The 7776-nt window shown below is 33.3% G+C and overlaps 1 long non-coding RNA gene across 2 annotated transcripts; it reads right to left on the bottom strand.

Annotated features, from left to right (window-relative positions):
- Nucleotides 1-1690: 1690 nt before the first annotated feature.
- On the bottom strand, nt 1691-7406 carry LOC104214133 (uncharacterized). Of its 2 annotated transcripts, XR_707823.2 has the most exons (4): nt 7191-7406; nt 7003-7087; nt 5581-5685; nt 1691-2014 (listed from the first exon to the last, which is right to left on the bottom strand). It is a non-coding gene; the product is annotated as an uncharacterized lncRNA (long non-coding RNA). The 2 variants fall into 2 exon arrangements; XR_707822.2 differs by having other exon boundaries at nt 7003-7403.
- Between the last annotated feature and the right edge of the window lie 370 nt (nt 7407-7776).

Genomic DNA, 7776 nt, shown 5'->3' on the forward strand with positions numbered 1-7776 from the left:
CAAAAGGCTGAATGTGATAGTTTAATAGATATCAGTCATCACATCTTTGTAATGGTATCTCATCACAGTAGTATTTATCATATATAAATACCTTATGTATATCTGTTTGAATTATGTGTACATGTAAATGAGAGGGTAAATATAGGCTTCAAGGGTAGAGAACTTTTTAGTTTTCTAAATGAAATTAACTTTCCCATTTAGACAGTATAATCCTTAATAAGATTTTGAAAGAATATAAATCAAAGTACTTCAAATGGAAGTATCACAGTTCTTAAACTGATTTCAATGGATTCAAGCAACATTTTCCTAGACAAAATACTCCAGATTCTTCACAGACATCTAGGACACTAACAAAAGTGGCAATATCAAGGCTCAACCAATCCTCCGTATGAATATAATGTATATAAACTTAGTTACCTCTTTACAAACCGTTCTCAGAATATTCAAATATAATTAACATCCATGAGAACAGATTCTCAGAGAGCACTTTTACTAAACCTCAGCAGAGCGATCTCCATTATCCCATTTTTGCAACAACCTGAGTTTATTATAATTTTTAACTTAAATCCACAATCATCCAATCTACAATCAGATTCATTAAATAAGGTACAGTTTTGATAAAGGAATGAATCCAATATGTAATAAAAAATATATTTTTCGTCATATTTTAAATTTTTTTATCCTCATATAAATCATAATATTATTATGCTTCTTGGATTTCTTTAAAGACCAGATGATATTGGCGTAGTTACCACAATGAGCAACAATTTAAGGTGGATATATTTTCAGGATGAATATGGAAATCAGCCGCCTACTGACAGAAAAAAAAAGTATAGCTTTCAAAGCGTAGTATTCTACATTTTTAGGTTCCTAGAGCGGTCATGGATGCTACTTCAGGATTCAAATATAATGACATAACAAAGTCATGGGTGCTAATTTAGGATTCATTTCAGCACAAACATATAAAATTATACTGGCATTGCTCATATGAAAAATAAAATGCCACTCAAAGGTCCAAAACAGTATAAAATAATAGTACTAAATTTGATATCGGGATAACCTTTTTTATGTTGTCAAGAGTTTAAGTGCACCACCGATAAAAAAATTTGGACAAATCCAACATCCTCAATTACTTAACCAGAATGCTTCGAAGTGGATAATATTTTTACCAAGTAGTTCGTTTTCTGGAGCTCATAGTCAGGATTATTTGGAATGGTATCTGGTGCAATTAGCTTTTACCTTCTTGCATCATACAATTTCTTTAGTTATACCTCTCTCCATATTTTCTCTCCGATAAGAAGTTGTATCGGTCAAGATAGATATCAGTATATGGCCCAAGACAGTCATTCTTGTGCTTTGGGGACTTTTAGTAACAACTTATTCTTCGCATTATATTTGTTATAAATCCCAAAAATAAATTGGCTAGATTTGGTAAAATTGCTTCTAAATAATTCCTTGTTTTCTTTACCTCTTTTTAAAAGTTCTGAAAAGCAGCAAATATAAATATAAGTGCACCATTTTCAACCTCCCAATTAGAAAAGACAATGTATGAATCAAGCAGAGTTACACACACATCTCGTACTCATTTTTCGACACCGACTTGGTATTTTTAATGAAATCTTTCGACTTATACATAAGTTTTCTTAAAAGAACATCTCAACCACAAAGCATAAAAGTGGTCCTGACATAATATAAGAAAAAGAAGAAAAACACCATACTATTCTATAGTTTCCATTGTACATTAATACACAAGAATAGTGAAATAATCTTTTGCACGAATTTCTCAACAGAATAATTGGTGGATCAGTTCTAAAGTAAGGGGTGCTAATATTGCATGGTGATACATATAAAAAAGGTAAAGCTGGCAACTGGTAGAAAGTTCAAGAGAAAAGGATCTCACTTCATCATAGGATGTCATGCCATCACCAACATTCGTTTCTCCCTTCTAAGCCAAATCACATTTTTTTCCTTTGCACTATAACCATTGAGTCCTTGAGTTCAGCCTTTATTTTCACTGTTAATATCATAGCAACATCAATGATTCAACAACTTTCAAAAACATAAAAAGAAAATAAATAATTTGGAAGCAGGAGTCCCTGACATACACAATTTATCAAGTTTGTTCAAAAGAATTACGAAATTTAAAAACATAGCAGAGGGGAAAATATCTATTCACTCTGAAAAAATACAGTTATATCTAATTTTCTCATCCACAGAAACCATACAAATACACATGCAAGCAAATGGAATACTATTTTCAAAGAACATCGAATAAAGTTAAATCTTGAAATATTTTGTACTTAGCTGGTGGCTCCTTGTAGACACCGTAATTCAGCTTCATTAGCTAGAAATAGAAGTACCAACCGGCCAATTTTTGGAGCAAACCTCTCTTCATGCCATAGACTCCCTCTTATTGATGTCATTACTATTTTTGTTCCAGATAGCATTTTCCGAGAAATGCCAGATCCGAACAAATAGGCATAACTCAGAATTTGCATACTATTGGGAAAGCTAGAGAAATTTTATATGAATGCAGAAGCAAAGGAAATATGGAGGATGAGTGACAAAAAGAAAAAGAAATTAGCTTTGAAGTTGAATATTTTGAACATGAAGAAGACCAAATTTTTGTATGTTATAAGTGAAGACATCTGGTAGAGTTCCGATGAAGTTCCACTCCCACAATTCTCTCTCTTTAAAACCCTAGGAGAAGATAGCAGTCCGATTTAGATAAATTGGAGACGTGCTGCTATTATATGACGTTGGGAAGGACGTGTGTCAATTACCATTAAAATAGGCCAAACTCTACGGTACAATATACATTGCATTTTGCACAATCAATAAGTGCAGTGTTTGTCCCACCCAACTGTCTCTTCTAATATATATATACTAGTAAGGTTCAGCCCGTGCCCAACATGACTAATTTATTTTCAAGAAATTTATTTTAGCAGCATCTACAAAAGGTATTTGAAACTATTTTCTCTAATACATGTGATGAAGACCTTTGAAGATAAAAAAAAAAGTTTGAACTTTTCTCTTGGGGTGGAGTAAACTGCAAATATAAGGTTTCAAACGCCAAAGGATATAAAATTTGCTTGTTTGGATAAGTGTGGAAGACAAAGTAGCAGCACCAAAAGGATTCCCAGTTGAAACATCACTTAACAGAAAAATTAAGCTAACACATGTAACTGAGATTGTTCTCATCAACTTCTCTAACCAAGGCAATCTTTATGAATTCCGCAGCACTTCCAAATACATGCCTACCATCTATTAGTCTTATTCCCTCTTTCAATGTGGCTCCCACTTTCTCCATGCTTTAGTTTTGCAGCAACACATCTTTTTACTACAACATTCCTGTGCAATCTATTACTATGTTGCCATTCAAACTTGTAATGCAATGCCTAAAAATTTCAAATACCTGGTGCGACAAAAGTATGATGTTAAACCCATGTCTAGCTTCTCTTTAACATCCTCTTTTTTAATATAATTTCTAGTTGCAACAATAACATAAGGATTAAGATAAGATGCCATATCCATTGAAGCAGTCCATAGAATGTCAATATTGGAGCATTCTTGCGGCACTTTAGTCATGATTCTGTCAATTCTTCTTCTTTGTCATGGTAAGCACTTACGAACTGCATTCATCTTTCCTCCAGATTAGAAAGACACATTTACAGTGGGAAGACAAATGCTTTAGGCCAGATCCAGATCCATATATATATATCCTATGCCTTCTCAAATCACCAAGATGAACAACTTCTAAGATTACAACCAATCAGTTGTGATTTTCATAGAAGTAGAGTGGTAAGATCATTATGTTTTCTCCTAGGCAATGACAAATAAGACAACATATGGTCAACTGAGTCCTGCAAGTTCTCTTTCTAGTGAAGGCATATCAAATACGCAAGAGCATCATGTTCTTCAAAATTAAGCAGCTTTATTCTAATTACATCCCCCCACTTTTCAAAATTTTCATATTAAAACTTTTCTTGGAAGGTTCACAGTGATATGGGAATATAGATTCCAGCAGGAGCAGCTTAGATGTAAGTATCATCATCCACATGACAACACAGAACTGTTAGCTCGGGTAACCAAATGCCAAGTCATTTGTTTAAGAATTTAATTTTATCAATAGGATTCGAATGGGCATCAATTTTCAAATACAACATAGGCCACATTGTAGATAAAATTGTTGCAGTTCACATTGCAAGTAAAACTTTTGGAGTAAATGGGTTTTCTTTTAAAGATTTAAAACTACCAGAACTATGTTATTTTAATAAATAGTATATATTGTAAGAGGTTGTCAAAAAGTTGGTGTTATCTTCATAAAAATGCATTCCCCAAGTTCAAAACAGACCTGGAGTCGTTGATCTCCATAGCAATTCAAATGGAAATTATCTAGTTATTGATCTTAAAATAATATCAGATTAATATCATGATATTCATACTGTGGAATACAAAAAGAAAGAATATGGTTAGATAGCTCAAATAAAGTAGCACATTGTTATTTTGGTGCAATTGTGAATGTGAAGTGTGTTCAGACAATGCTCAAAAGATAGCAAGACATATATCAGACATACACACACTTATCATTTTGGATGTTGGTTGCTCAAAGTTGGAGTATGTGCCTGCTTCATACGCAATCTAGAATAATGAACACTTGACGACACCTCAGTCAATTGTTCAACTGCATGTGGACCTACTTATCGATTTTAAATTGTGCATTTAAATTATCAGCAATCAAGAGACAAACTAAAAGCTTTTTAAAAGATAAATAAGAACAACACAAAAGTGTGATCTAAAAGGCGAGTGATATAGATTAAAATCTCATTTCAAATTTAATATATAAATGAAAAGGTTTGCAAGCCTGAGCAGTGCACCTAGACTGTTGCTTATACTGTGTAGAATGACACAAAAAATTAAATGTGATGGTTTAATAGACATCACATCCTTTTAATGCTATCTTATTACAATAGTATTTATCCTAGTAAATACCTTATGCTTCTATATATGATTGAATTATGTGTACATTTAAATTAGAGGAAAAACAATTTCTTGCACCATATCCTACCTATCCCGAAGGAAAGTCTCCAAAGTGGGATTGTATATTAGCTCAGTCTCCAACGAAGAAGGTCGAGGCATGCTTCAACTTAGCCCTATGATCTGTTAATTCATCTTTTTTTGAGGGACTACACTATATCAGAGAATGATTAAGGTATGTGCCAATAGTTTTTTATTAAAAGAGAGGTTGGTTCTTTAAAAAGGGCGCCCTCCTAATCTCATTTTGATAGGAAGAGATATTGATAATTATCCCAAGGAGGCTTTATTACTCAGTTGATAGATCAGGTGAGAAACTTTTAGCGCTTTCTAAATAAAATTGAGTTCCCGATTAAGATAGTATCCTCAATAAGATTTCCACACCTAGCCCACATATATCACAATAGTAAAACTAATTTCCGTGGAATCATGCACTCGTTTCCTAAACAAAACACACCAGATTATTCACATGCATATAGGACAAACAAAAGTGACAATATCAAGGCTCAGATAGTCCTCCGTATGAATGTATATTAACTCAGTTACCTCTTTACAAGCCCTTTTTAGAATATCCAGATATAATTAACATCCATGAATCAAGATCCTCAGAAAGCATCTTACCGAACATCAGCATAGCTATCTTCATTATCCCTGTTTTGCAATAACATGAGTTTATTATAACCTTAATCTTAAAAGCACAGTAATTTAATCAAAAATCAGATTTATTAAATAAGCTAAAGTGTTGACACAAGAAATGAATCCAATAGGTAATAATAAATATATTTTTCTTAATATGTCAATGATATTATATTTTATTCTCACGTAAATCATTGTACTATTATGCTTAACAACAATTTAAGTTGAATACATGTCCCTATATAAATTTTTAACGCTAAAAAAGGTAGAAGAAAAACGTAGAATCACGCAATTTCATTTATCTAGACAGTCTCAAGCTATCGACTTTCATGGGTATCCTATCCGTGGAAAGCTCAAATCTTCTAATGCCTTTGCAACTAAGATAGTACCTTCATCTTTCAATTCATTCTCAGCAAAGTTTAACTTGGTAAGAATTTGTTTTACAGTTATACAGGTGGGCAAAGAAGGAGAAGGTTTGATGGTGTTGTCTTTCTAAAACACCAAGAATTCAACAAATTTATTAAGGGCATTAGCAAGAGAAGTGAAGACTTTATCCTACAAATTCAAGTAACTCGGGTGAGATTTCAGTTAAGTTTGACAAACAAACTCGATATGACTTTGCTCAATACAATTTCAGCTTCCTCATAAACATCTTTCATGCCAGTCAACCCCCATTAAGTTGGTGCATACTCCAACTGCTTGTGAAAGATAGTAGATGACGCCCTTATCGTCATCAGATTCAAATCATTGTATATGAACATGATATCCTCCACTATTGGAGAGTGCTTCACAAGTTCAGAGATAGCAATAACGCCCTTATCTCCTCTCATGTTATTGTAAAAATGAAGGGCCCGCAGTTTTCCAGTCGAGGGAATTAGTTCGCGCGCTACATGTGCTCTAACCAAACCCAAAGAGGATAAGGAACTGAACTAACAATATCTATGAAATCTTAGACATATGCAAATCAATGATAAATCAAAATATTCATATATAAAATTGGGTAGCAAAATAGAAAACACCAAAGAAATACTCATAAATACAGAAGAAGACAATACGAACAGGATAGGACGAAAGTAGGAACCAAATTAACACCCAATTTCCCTCCCTAAAAAGTCGAATGAAGCATGTTCATGAGGTTGTTATTTTGGAACCAATTCCTTATAAATGAAATACCAATGTGTCTGAAGCTCATACGTACAATTCATTTTTTATATATACAATAAGTATTGAAATACCAATTAACGAAAATCATGACATCGATATGAAAAATTAAAATAACCTAAAAAAAAGTTCTTAATAGTTTGTTCAGGAAGAAGAAAGTTCATTCATTACCTCTCAATATGAGCCGCCGAGAGATTACTTAAAAGCAGCTTCTTTGCAACCTTCACCGTTTATTCCTCTTGCACCCCAAAAAATCCTATGTGTGTTTCAGTTGCTTGATCACATTGAATTTTTACTACCCCAATTTCAAATCTTAGGTTAAAATTTAAAATTTCATTAAAATAAAAGAAATTACTCACATGCAACACTTCAGAAATGTGTGATATCAGACGAACCAAGAATACATATAGAAAAAGAATAGTAAAACAAAGCTTGGAGTTAACCAAGACCCAAAAAGAAAATTAACAACAAAATGAAGAAGCGGAAAAACCAGAGAAGAAAAAGTGAGCATATTTCGAAGGAGGAAAGCAGCGAAATGACTGATATTGAAGTGGAAAAATGGGATCAATGAAAGTGGGAGACAACAACAACAACAACAACAAGACACTGTAATCCCACAAGTGGGGTCTGGAGACGGTAATATGTACGCAGACCTTACCTCTACCCGAGGAGCAGAGAGGCTGTTTCCAGGAGACCCTCGACTCGAAAAGGCAACAAGGGACACTATATTAGTACTATCAATATACTCATTGTGAGCACGCGATTTTTGTTTCGCACGACAATCGCTCCAAAAAAAAAAAAATAATAATAATAATTGGCCCTGCTGTACAATTTTGAATTTCTGTGCGGCACCTTGTTGATTTATTTGTGACTTCGGCCCATTTTTATTTATTTACTTTATTAAAAATAAAATTCAAAAATATATGTGTCCTGCATAATTCAAAC

This window comes from Nicotiana sylvestris, chromosome 7 (genome assembly GCF_000393655.2).
Source record: "Nicotiana sylvestris chromosome 7, ASM39365v2, whole genome shotgun sequence".
NCBI lineage: Eukaryota > Viridiplantae > Streptophyta > Magnoliopsida > Solanales > Solanaceae > Nicotiana > Nicotiana sylvestris.